Below are 12,050 nucleotides of genomic sequence, written 5' to 3'. Positions count from 1 at the left end.
CACTGAAATAGGAAAAAATAAGGTTTTGTCCATCGTCCAGATTCAGCACTAGATTGAGTGCGAATTTCGGCACTAACGTTCGCACTAAAACATTAATTTTTTTGAATAGATTTCCTTTTCAGAAGTTTCAAGTAAAACAAGCCGTCTAACATGACAAACACAAACATTTTTATGCACGCACGCATGTACGCACACACAAACACATTTTAACGTACTCCCCATCCGCGCCACCAACTACAATCGTCCTACCCCACCCCTCACGCACATGCAGCCCAATACATGAACAGGAATAAAAGACGAGAGAAAGCGATAAAACATACGCACACACACACACACTTCTTGATCAGTATCTCACCAACTGGCATGTGGACCAGAAAATCGAAAACAGAACCAGTAAATCGAAAACAGAACAAGAGCGTATAAATATAGTATGAAGAAAAAGCTAAAACGTGTGTTGGTAAAATCACACTTACATGGACCATGATCAAGAATTATCCCAAGAATGGAATTCAAACAAGCTGTGCAATTGTGATAACAATCTAAGACATAAAACTCGTTGTTTCTGTCTACTTACACTGCATATCTGCAGTCAAGTACCCCTAGCACGTGAAAGGCTGCGGTCGCAACACCACGTCAAAATGCAGTCATTGAATTATCACCACCGGCGTACGAATCTCTGCACATACCTTGTTTTGCACCGTTAAAAAAAAGCTAGGGGTAATCTTCATTGATTCCCATCATACAACGCCGCACCTCAGCGGGAATTTGTCCAAGACATTGCGCAATGTAGAAGATGAATGGTCTTCTACAATAGAATGAGACGTGCTTGAGATAAATTAGCGGAAACATATCACACACTACAGTTTACTTGTTTTTTAAACACGTGACTAAGTTCACCATTCAATGAACTTGACATCAGCTGACTCCCAGTCTACAGACACCTACTGTAGACGATGCATTCAGTCTTCTCCCTCAATGGCAATGTTGCTCCTGGACAAAAAAACACCACGCAACCGGAACATACATGTTCGTACACACGCGGGCATGTAGACGTATAAAGCACACATCAACGTACGCACACACGCACGCGCGTGCACATACGCACAAACACGCACACACACACACACACACGCACGCCCGCAAGAAAGTAGATGACATTCCGCCCTTTACACGGACACACGCACACACACACACACACATACACACACACACACATATGCACGCCCGCAAGAAAGAAGATGACATGCCGGCCCTTACACGGACACACACACACACACACACACACACATACACACACACACACATACACACACACACACACGCACACACACACGCACACACACACACACATGCACGCCCGCAAGAAAGAAGATGACATGCGGCCCATTACTAGGATATCAGTCGAGATTTACATAGTGTGCAGTATCCACATAAGGGACTCATCATGAACACCAGATGTACCAGCTCAAACAGTCAACACACGCACAATGCACACACATACACGTGTTTCCATCGGAAAGATGTCGTTGTTCCCCAGTAATCCTTATCAACGACGTTGAAAGTACACCTTCATGTATATATCGCCTATGCGTGCGGTCCGGTACCAGGCACAGTCAATAACTCTGCTCCAAAACGTCCATAACTCTTAATCACATGAATATGTTTCATGGGGTGGGGGGGGGGGGAGGGGTAGAACCATTGATATTTCAAACCATCACTGTTTTCCACCAAAATGGTAAACGTGCACTAATATTTCTACGAAAAGTAACCCACACGGTGCCCTGTAGACTGAGGTGCCCATAACTTCGAAGTCCGTATAAGATAGGTGTGATGATGCACTCAGATGCTTGCTATACATGTATCTGGAGATTGTGTTGTTATTCCCGAGATCGGTATTCAACAGATTTACTTTACAGTTGAGAAAGAAGCAAGCAAAAAACTGCACTTGACACGTCTCCCGAAAGTCAGCTGGAGAGCTGTCCGCTGACAGCCATAGACAAAACATTAGAACAGGATCCACAACTCACGGTTTGAATTACGCCACCGTCTCTCGCCTGAACTCACAACAGCTCAGTTTGCGGCATAGCGCGCCAGAGTACACATTTTGATCATCTTCAGCGCATTTGGAGAGAACGAAGTAGCAAGCTACTTTGGCGTCCCAGCAAAGCCATCTCCGTGAACAGCTAGGTGGGAGGGCTGAGTGGGGTGGCTGAGTCAGTAGACAATAGATGGCCAGCCACACGTCGCCTGTTCTCACGACAACTGCACACTGAACCAGTCCTAAGTCTCCTGCAGGAACAAAAAGGAACAAAGGGAAAGAGACAAGCGGATATAATTATGTTGCCATGCTTGCATTCCTTACAACATGCTACGTTTCTTTGACGTGGGGAATTGTGCGTTGCTCCCTACATGGGAGCTCGCGCATTTCCTGCCGACTTGAAGCTGGTGTGCTCTGGATGGCAGTCATGAGTCAGGCAAGTGAGAATTCAAGTCGGCAGGAAAAGCGCGTGCTCCCATGTAGGGAGCGACACACAATTCCCCAAGTATCGTCGAAGTCGCACCAACCTCTTCTTCACATTCTTTGATATGGGTGAATATAATAAGAAACAGTGCTGAAGGAATTCAGAAAAGTAAGAGGTCATCCAGGAGACAAACATCGATGATCATCAATTGGCATTGAAGGGGGGGGGGAGGAGGAAGTAAAAATCTCACACCAACGGACACACTACATAAACATGCATGTGCTTTGCATTAACCAGCGCAGCAAACTGTGTTCATTCCTGAAGAGGAGGAGGGGATCAGCGTGCGAAATGACCGATGTCCGTTTCAGGGACGACACAAAAACCTTTGCGACAACCCCTAGAGAGAGACTAAGCACAAAGAAAGTCCCCGATTTCTAATTTTCTCTTCATTCACTTGTTCGCACCCTACCTTAGGGATCATACAGAAATCGAAAAATTCGAGACGGTAACCCTCCAAAGACACACCTTCCGAACACGAATCCACAAAGGCCTACTTTCTAAAACCACCGAATTCCGCCAAGTTAAGCTCAGAAAACACCCCACAATTTCAAGAAACAGCCCGTTTCGCCCTGAGCTGATTGGTCAAATCCAAATGACTGTTATTGACACTTTGTAAGGTCGTGGTGAGCCCTGAAATTGTCCATGCAAAGGCGGTTTTAGTGCAGTTTGAGTGTCATGACAATGGAAAAATATTACAGATTTCCAGAGTAAGCTCAGGAAATACCTACAATACATCACAAGGCTACCACTCGACACCTGCATGTGCGCTCAAAGCCAGCATTTTGAAACAGTCTTTGTGTGCGTGTTGAAATAATTTCAGGAATGAAAGGGAAACAAGGGAGCGACCAGTCATTCTGACTGTTCGCATACGAGTGCACTGAAATGTTCTGAAGAAAGAGTTACAAATTCATTCCTCCAACCCCCAAACAATTTTCAAGCATGTCTTCATTTCGAATATTTTTGCCCTCCTTTTCGTTCTCCCTATTGACGCCTCCAACGCTAGCGTTTAGCATACCGTAAACGTCCAGAACGCTGTCGCCGTTTACAATACTTACCCCACTTATCCCAAATGTGTCGCACTCACCTTTCGCCTTTTGCGAATTCAACCGAAATACCAGGTGGCATTGAGCGCCATTTTCACCTGTGAGCTGATCTCCTGCTTTTCCGAAGCAACGTCTACTAGTAGTCTTGACGACTACTATGCTGCATGCAAACATGAAACAGCCATGGCTTCTCACTTCGTGCCAAGCAAGGCATTTGCAAAGCTGGCGACCAAAATGGCCAACAAAAGCAATGAAACACCAAATTATTGTAATGATTTACTACGGCAGTCGCTGTGAGGAATGAAGTGGAAAAAATGAGGTTGAGAAGCTTACAATAATCATTGTAGTCGGAGTAGTAAAAAAGCGTGAAGACCATCACTCTACGTGACTGCACAATCTCCACTGCCGACTTCATTCATTTCAGCACATACTGCACGCGTGTGTGACAGCGACTTGGTGCAGCGCATACAGCCTCCGTGAAATCTGTCACCTGGTGATCTGACGCAGAGTCTACGCACAGGTAGCCACCTTCTTGTGTAGAAAGTTTCTGCAGCTCTGATGATAGATTTGGTGCAAAAATGCCACAAGAAGGAAAATGATCTTCCTTCATAATAATATTTCTTACTTCACGGAAGATGTCAATGATTGCCCATTATCTTTAATGCTCAGGCCGGAAGTGTGGACCTACAAATCGAAATTGAAGTTATATGTGTGAAAAGAAGGCACACACGCACACACGCACGCACACACACACACAGACGCACACACAGACGCACACACTCTCCATGCGAACGTGAATCCTCATACACAAACACATACGCATATATAAACACACTTAAAATAACATTATTATGTATACACACATGTGCACAAACGCTTACGCACACACATAATCATGTACAATGAACACACGCATGGACACACACACGCACATACACATAAAAAACACACACACATACATTTACATGTGGCTTTGTCTGTAACAACTTTCAAGTATAGATATTGTATTCTCGCTCCACATAAACTGGCACACACAGAGACATAGACAGCAATAGCGACAAAAAAACAAAGTGAACGGTAGTTGGCCGCAGGCAGATGGGACTAAGTCCCCATCCATTCCATTATCACACCAATGATCGTTCGCCTCTGTCTTGCCATGCATAACATCATGAATCTCGGCCTTTCAATTCCCATTGCGCTCAAAACATTAATGCATAATTTCAAGTGCACCTCCCTAAATATGCGTTTTATTTTTGGCACCCGCATCACTGTCATAAATGGATTTCACCTATTTGCCCAAATCCTCTGGAAATCATAGTTAGTTACAACAGAATATATTACAATTCTATGAAAACGTGTAAAATAATACGAACTTAGAGTCAACTTTATGTGTTAATAATGTTCCAATAAATGATACTACAGGTCTAATGGCACTATTCGCTGCAACAAATCAGTACATTGTTGTAGTGTATTTTTTGTCTAACTTTGATATCAAGCGGACAGTGCTACCCAGTTTTACTATTCGATGACTTCAGCAACTGCGATAGAAAATAACATGACGTAAAAACAACAATAGTAGAAATCATGTCAAACGACTGAAATGTTGCCACAGATGAGGGCATAATGGTGTTGGCGAAATGATGGATGTCAATTTCTTGAAAATGATAATGATGATGTTGGTGATGATGATAATGATGTTCAGGATGTTCCTGAAAAGCCTGAAATAGCCAGCTTAGCATCAAATCAGCTAAGGGGCTGGCAGTCGTATCCCATGTCTCCGAAGTGCAAAATATCCACAGGAATTAGAGAAGGGGTAGAAAATTATGTCTGATACAAATCCTAAACAGGATTTTGCTCAGACGCAGGCAGCAGATAGTATAAACTATTGTGGCTATGTAGTTGCACACACTGTCACACTGTCAACAACAAGGGTAGAGGCATGCTGTACATTACTCGCTACTTCAAACAAAGTAGTGCTCTGCCCGTCATCAGCCGAGAATGCCTCGCAATTGAAAACAAGGCCGTGCTAACTTTTCCAAGTACTGTCTGACCCGTGGTACCGGCCCGGGAGCGGACGTATGCTTCTTGTCGCCACTGAACGAGGATGGTTCATCCTTGTCCGCAGATGATGTGGAAACTTTGCTACTTACCGGTGGTAGCAGAAGCATATCCTGTTCAGGAATTCGATGCGGATATTGGATGCGAAGACGGTTATGACGGCAATGTTGAAACCTGACCTTTTCTCCCATACCAGCCGCATCACGTAGTACGTACACTTGACTATTCCATTGAGCGAGCAAGGGAGTTGATATAATGCAGCCTTTCTCCCTGTCCATTACGAACAACCACAGCTTAAGTGGAATGTCTACGAAATGTCCGTCTTGACGACCTCCTTCAAACACAGTAGTATCTCGTCCAGCCGGGGCTCCGATGACACCATTCTTGGAGGATTTCTCGGCTTCAACTCGTTTCACAAGTTCGGACAGGCGTACAGTGATCTTCATTTTCTTGCAGCGTTTACCCGACGAAACTTCTGAGATGGGTGACGTTTTAGCAAGTAGCGAAGAGCGAAGGTATTGGGTGTCCTGTTGAAGGTTCGCGTCACTTAGTTGGCGTTGCGTGACTGCACTCTCGGTGAAAGGCGAGATGGCAAACCCAACCTCGATAGGTGCACCAGCTGGCAATTGATCTACGCGGAATTTGCAGCGGATTTTAGCAAACATGTCGGTGGTTCCAAAGACGCCCTTCCTCCAGTTGTCATCCCCGAATATCTTGACTGAGAACTCCTCAATAAGGAGCTTTCCCTGCATGTGCAGGGTCTCCCAGTAACAGGAGATGTGTTCATCTCCGGACATTCCTTCCCGTGTCGTTATACAACTCGCCATATCGAAAAGAACAGTGGATCGGGTACCGATCCCACTGTTTCAACAATAGTTGCACCGGGATCCCTATGCGTCAACCTGGCTTCACCAATCCTTGTCTGCAATCATCCAAGTGTTAGAAGGTACCTTTCGAGAACTGGGCATATCACATTCGCTAGCGTCGAGTCCATCAATCTCCTTCTCGTGACAAATCACCTCCATGGAGGAGTATCTTCCTCAGTGATCACTCCATGCTAGTTTGAAAATGAATTTAGCAACTGAGGACTGGCACGGCCAGTGCACCGCATTTATACGGTTACCTCGCGCTTGCCGGACTGCAGTCCAAGACAGGTGATAATTTGGTGAAGCCACCATTTTCCGGGTGACGTGTAAAGTCCAAGTTTCTACACTTATTGCTTAACTCATCTGATATGCATCGGCACGCGCGATATCGCAAAAGTCAGACCCGTGTCCCCTAACGACCATCGCACAACATGCCTGTCACCACATGTCCGTGAACGGCCTTAGCGTACAATCGAAGTAACGTTAGTTGTTAGAGGCATAACGTCATTTTCAATCGCCTCAGGTGTACCTACATGTATGCACGCATTGTACACGACTAGATCGTGCGCAAAGGAGGCATTCAAAGTTTCTAGACTGAGCGTCTATCGTAGTCATGCATCAGCTGACGGAGTGTCATGTGACAATCTTGTGCTATTATCAAACACGGAAAAGCCAATCGATGATTGTCAATAAATACGCTCATGATCGAAATGGGATAAGAAATTAATTGTTTCGCTGAAAACACTACTGACTTTTCCACTGTTGCGGTAAGGGTGATGTGTTCGGTAGGGAATTTAAATTCTCAATGATGGAAATCCTATAGGGTGTGATGCAGGCACTCAATGGGAAATTATTGTTTTGGGTTGTGTAATCAACGGGGTAAGGAATGCGGTAAATTGCCTGTCTTCTGTCGCCGATTCTGTCGACGGTGCTATTTCCCAAAGCCTCGTATACATTACCTAGCAAGGCTTTGTGCGCATCTACCTTCCTGAGCTGGCGTGTTTATATCGACATACATGTACCTCCAAGGCGGTGTGTGTCTGTGTGTATGTGTATGCAACTTGTCGGAAGGCTACCTTCTTGCCAAAGCATTTGGAAGTTGGACTAGTTTCGGCTCCACGATCCAGTGTGTCATTGCTATAATGCTTTCACGGCTGAGGTTGTTGGTATGTCTGTTGGCTCTGGGTTCCCAGTACGCAGTAGCCGAAGCTGGTTGGTAAAGTAACTCAAATTTCACTTCAAGGTACCAGTGCATCTAGTGTCTGCTTCTATCAAAGCAGCGTGCTGTCTATACGGGTTACCCCAGCAAGTGTAGGGTGTGCATAGATGCATAGAACTGTCTTGGCCGGTTTATGCCAATGTACTCCGTGTGGTGTAGACCAGGTGTGCATTGGTGGTCGATTCACATGTTTTCGCAGGTTGTGTGGACTGGACAGTTATCTGGCGCTAATCTTGATCCGCCTCATTCAGATCTTGTCCGCTGTCGTGGCTATAAGAGAAAATCTGTGGGTGCATATCCAGGGCATTTTCAGATTTGCGTGCTTCTCTTGCGACGGGCGTATACATGGTACACGGTGTATGTGTATCTGTGTAGTGGGGAACAAATGAGACGCTTGAGCTGTTAAAGATATCTGCAGAACTTTGAATCACTGTTCTATGTTGAGTAAAATTTTAGAACCGATGAAATTTGTGTGTGTGTGTGTTCGCGCGCGCGTGTGTGTGTGTGAATGTGGGTACAGTATACCGCTCAGGCGCAATAAGGCAGCTCTCTAAATACATGAATGTAATTGTGTTGCTCCTCTTGACTATCAAGTCGCAATAATTGGAACGAGGAGGACTGTAGCTTTCCAAAGAGACCAAGAGGAAGAAATTCCAAAGCTGGCGAGTGAAATTGGATGCTGCGACTGTAGCGCGTCTATATGCGTACCCTGTTGGAATCCAGGCCATTCGTGGTAGTCCTCAAAGCGTTTACACAATCAGTCATATAATTATACGTGTGTGAGGGGGTGCGCGTTGCCACCAACGATCTACTTTTCGCTACTTTAGCTACCAGTTTCTCAAAGGGGCTTCTTTAATATTGATTCGTCTTTGCGAGACAATAGATTCCGTCATCATCTCTATACTAGATGATGCATGGGAGCCAGAATGTCGCATAAGCCCTAGCTGTGAAGTTCTAGTTGTTCTGTATTCATAACAACTACCGGTATCTGTGCGACCAAATACCTGGTATGCACGGGTTTCGTCAGTACATCAGCTAATGAAAAGGCGACGAGGAGACAACAACTTTATTAATGCGATTAATAGTATAAGTGAAGCGGACATTACAAAATGATGAATGAGAATACATGTATCTAAAATGGTTGTTCCTAATCGATTTTCTTGAGACTATCATCAGGGAAAATCGTCTCACAATAGAGGCTATACGGAGAAACAAACTACTTATAGGTTATCGGATAGTGGGAAGTATACAAGGTGAGGTGTGAAAAAAACTAAAGTGGGAGAGAAGACGAGAGAAATTAGAAGAAAAGATGTGAGAGTGTTCTGACGGTGTGAGCTACTACAAAAGGTAAGTGAAATGAAGGCGTGGAAGCAGGTGAATGTGATAGAGTGAGGAACTGTGAGGTGTAGGTGTATGCGAATGAATACGTGTGTGAATGCTAGGTGAAGAGTCTCAGTTTTGTGACATTTTCTTTCTGAATGCATAGATTAGGATTGTGTTTACGGATGAAAACAGCTTCTAATACCTTAAGTTCACGAAACCTACGAGCACGACACAAAACAGTGAAGCATGAATCATCATACACTGAGCGGCATTGGCGACCAGTAACGGAGACCAGTAACTAGGAGCATGACTCGTGCGCTGGTAATAGCATCTACAACCGGACATGGACTGGCAGCGAGCAGTAGCGTGGGATTGTCGTTGGGTGCAGAGGACGGGATGGAAGCGGAGGAGGATGAGGAAGGTGAGAGCGGTGATGAAGAGAGTGAGTTGGACAACCAAGATGAAGATGACCGGACTGAAGGTGAGACCACAACGAAAGGGTCAGCCATTAAGAAACACCTCTTGTCTAGTAGCCAATGCCGCTCAGTGTATGATGATTCATGCTTCACTGTTTTGTGTCGTGCTCGTAGGTTTCGTGAACTTAAGGTATTAGAAGCTGTTTTCATCCGTAAACACAATCCTAATCTATGCATTCAGAAAGAAAATGTCACAAAACTGAGACTCTTCACCTAGCATTCACACACGTATTCATTCGCATACACCTACACCTCACAGTTCCTCACTCTATCACATTCACCTGCTTCCACGCCTTCATTTCACTCACCTTTTGTAGTAGCTCACACCGTCAGAACACTCTCACATCTTTTCTTCTAATTTCTCTCGTCTTCTCTCCCACTTTAGTTTTTTTCACACCTCACCTTGTATACTTCCCACTATCCGATAACCTATAAGTAGTTTGTTTCTCCGTATAGCCTCTATTGTGAGACGATTTTCCCTGATGATAGTCTCAAGAAAATCGATTAGGAACAACCATTTTAGATACATGTATTCTCATTCATCATTTTGTAATGTCCGCTTCACTTATACTATTAATCGCATTAACATCAGCTAATGATTGTTGATAGTACCGATCATCTATTCTTGAGGAAAGGCACACGAGACGTTCCTAGGTGTGCTATCGTAATCTCTATAAACACTGGAAGGGGTAGAGATGGAGAACATTGGGTTAAATTGCTTTCAATTGTAATTTTTATGGAACTAGGGTGTTGACATCCAATCATAAAGTCTCTTTAGGAGGGTACAAGTATACAGTGTTTTTTCCGACATTGAAGTGGCTTCAATGCATGGTATTTCACTGAACTAGGGCATTGCCATCCAACCATAAGGTCTCTTTACAGGGGCTAAAGTATGCAGTTGTTCAGGGATGGTTCCAGTGTTCAGCACCAAGCAATATACATGTATATTATTGTCGCTGAATAAGGGTATGCAATGTAACATTAGTTGGTTTAAAAACTGGATCACTGGCCTTGGCTAACTCGACTTGTGTGATAAAGTCATGGTGAAGAGAGGACATACCCGATGGATGTGGAAGAGAGGAGAGTATGACCTGGAGTTCGTCCACATCAATAATTTGTAATCAGGAGCCATGGGCGAAAGTAATTCATCAAACATCGCTGCCTTTTACTTTGAAACTGCCGTAATGGAAAAAGAACATTACAGAAAAACCTGTGAATAACGATCACCCCTTGGGGCCAGAGAAAGCGATCTTTAGTGGCAGGTGGTTCTTAGTTAGAGGTTTGCACCGCACAGCCATACATGAATGCGCGACCGTCCATGCCTGGCCAAGTGGTCTGTGGTATCAGGCTGGTCGCTAGTCACGGTGGTCTTTAGTACCAGGCTGGTCGCTAGTCACGGTGGTCGCTAGTCACGGTGGTCTTTAGTTACAGGTTTCACTGTATTTCAAAAGCAAGGTCGCGCTTCACACTTCCCGGAAAACGAACTTTTTAACTGAACAGATGAATGGAAAGCCTAGCACTCCAGCTTTGAGTGTTGACAGCCAATTATTACACATAATTACAGATTGTATTGGTTTGTGAAGTTTTGACATTCAAATCTGACAGCCGTTCTGCACCTCCAACTCGTGCACGCAAGTACATGTACATGTACATGTATATGTGAAGCCAAAAGACGAACGGTTCAATTTTTGGTGGAGAGCAGAGAAGCTCCTCTGAAGGTGGTAAGAACATCTATTATTATGACTCGACTTCAGTCTCCATAGAGCACTGTCTACGTGTAGTGCTCTGCCTCTCGGTATTAAGCACTCTCTTGCACAGCCTGGAACCTCTCTGCATTGTAGTGTGTATCCGACAGCCGATACCACTCGACCTGCCGCATGGCGAAAAAGAAAGGAAAATGGAGGTGAGGAACTTAGTCTGGAAGCTGCTGGTGTGCTTGTGACTCGGTGAAAGGCAAATACTTGCTACAGACGAGTATAGCCGTTCTTTACTGTCTATAAAATTAATAACATCAATGCGCTATGCCCAATTCGATGCAAACTGAGTAGCCCGTGACGGATAAAAGGGGAAAAACCAATTTCTTTCTTGTTTCTCTGCAACAATGAATTTCGAGTCGGTATACCGGTAGGGTGCCATAAGTCCCATATTGAAGTTTGAAAAAGATTTTTTTTTTTTTTTTTTTTTTTTTACTGAATACCACAGTACCATCAGATGCTGCACAGCGGGGGCGGTGGCATATTGGATGGAAGTGGGGCGGGGCAAAAGTAACTCCTCCGACCAAAGGTCTCGGAATCATTGTTACTCCTTTCGACTTCTTTGGGACAATGGAGAGCCAAAATGGTGAAATTTCCCCATCTACTCCCATACAAAGTCTATTTCCCTGACGTCATAAATCTGGCCTAGTCTAGTCTGGGCAAGTTGATGACGTCATCATGGTGTTACCAAATGTAGTGCCCACTTCAAGCGTGTACATGTATAACTTGCTAACGGCTTCTCCGATCAACTTGGGATTTTCACCACTGGAAATCCCTGCATTTTGCTCA

At 44.6% G+C, this 12,050-nt stretch overlaps 1 long non-coding RNA gene across 1 annotated transcript; it reads right to left on the bottom strand.

Annotated features, from left to right (window-relative positions):
• Positions 1-343: 343 nt before the first annotated feature.
• Positions 344-3,920, bottom strand: LOC135829518 (uncharacterized). The gene is made up of 3 exons (XR_010555847.1): positions 3,607-3,920; positions 2,028-2,289; positions 344-990 (listed from the first exon to the last, which is right to left on the bottom strand). It is a non-coding gene; the product is annotated as an uncharacterized LOC135829518 (long non-coding RNA).
• Between the last annotated feature and the right edge of the window lie 8,130 nt (positions 3,921-12,050).

Source organism: Sycon ciliatum, chromosome 13 (assembly GCF_964019385.1).
Source record: "Sycon ciliatum chromosome 13, ocSycCili1.1, whole genome shotgun sequence".
Lineage (NCBI taxonomy): Eukaryota > Metazoa > Porifera > Calcarea > Leucosolenida > Sycettidae > Sycon > Sycon ciliatum.
Note: the sequence above shows the minus strand (reverse complement) of the source record. Positions and strands in the feature narration are given on the sequence as shown.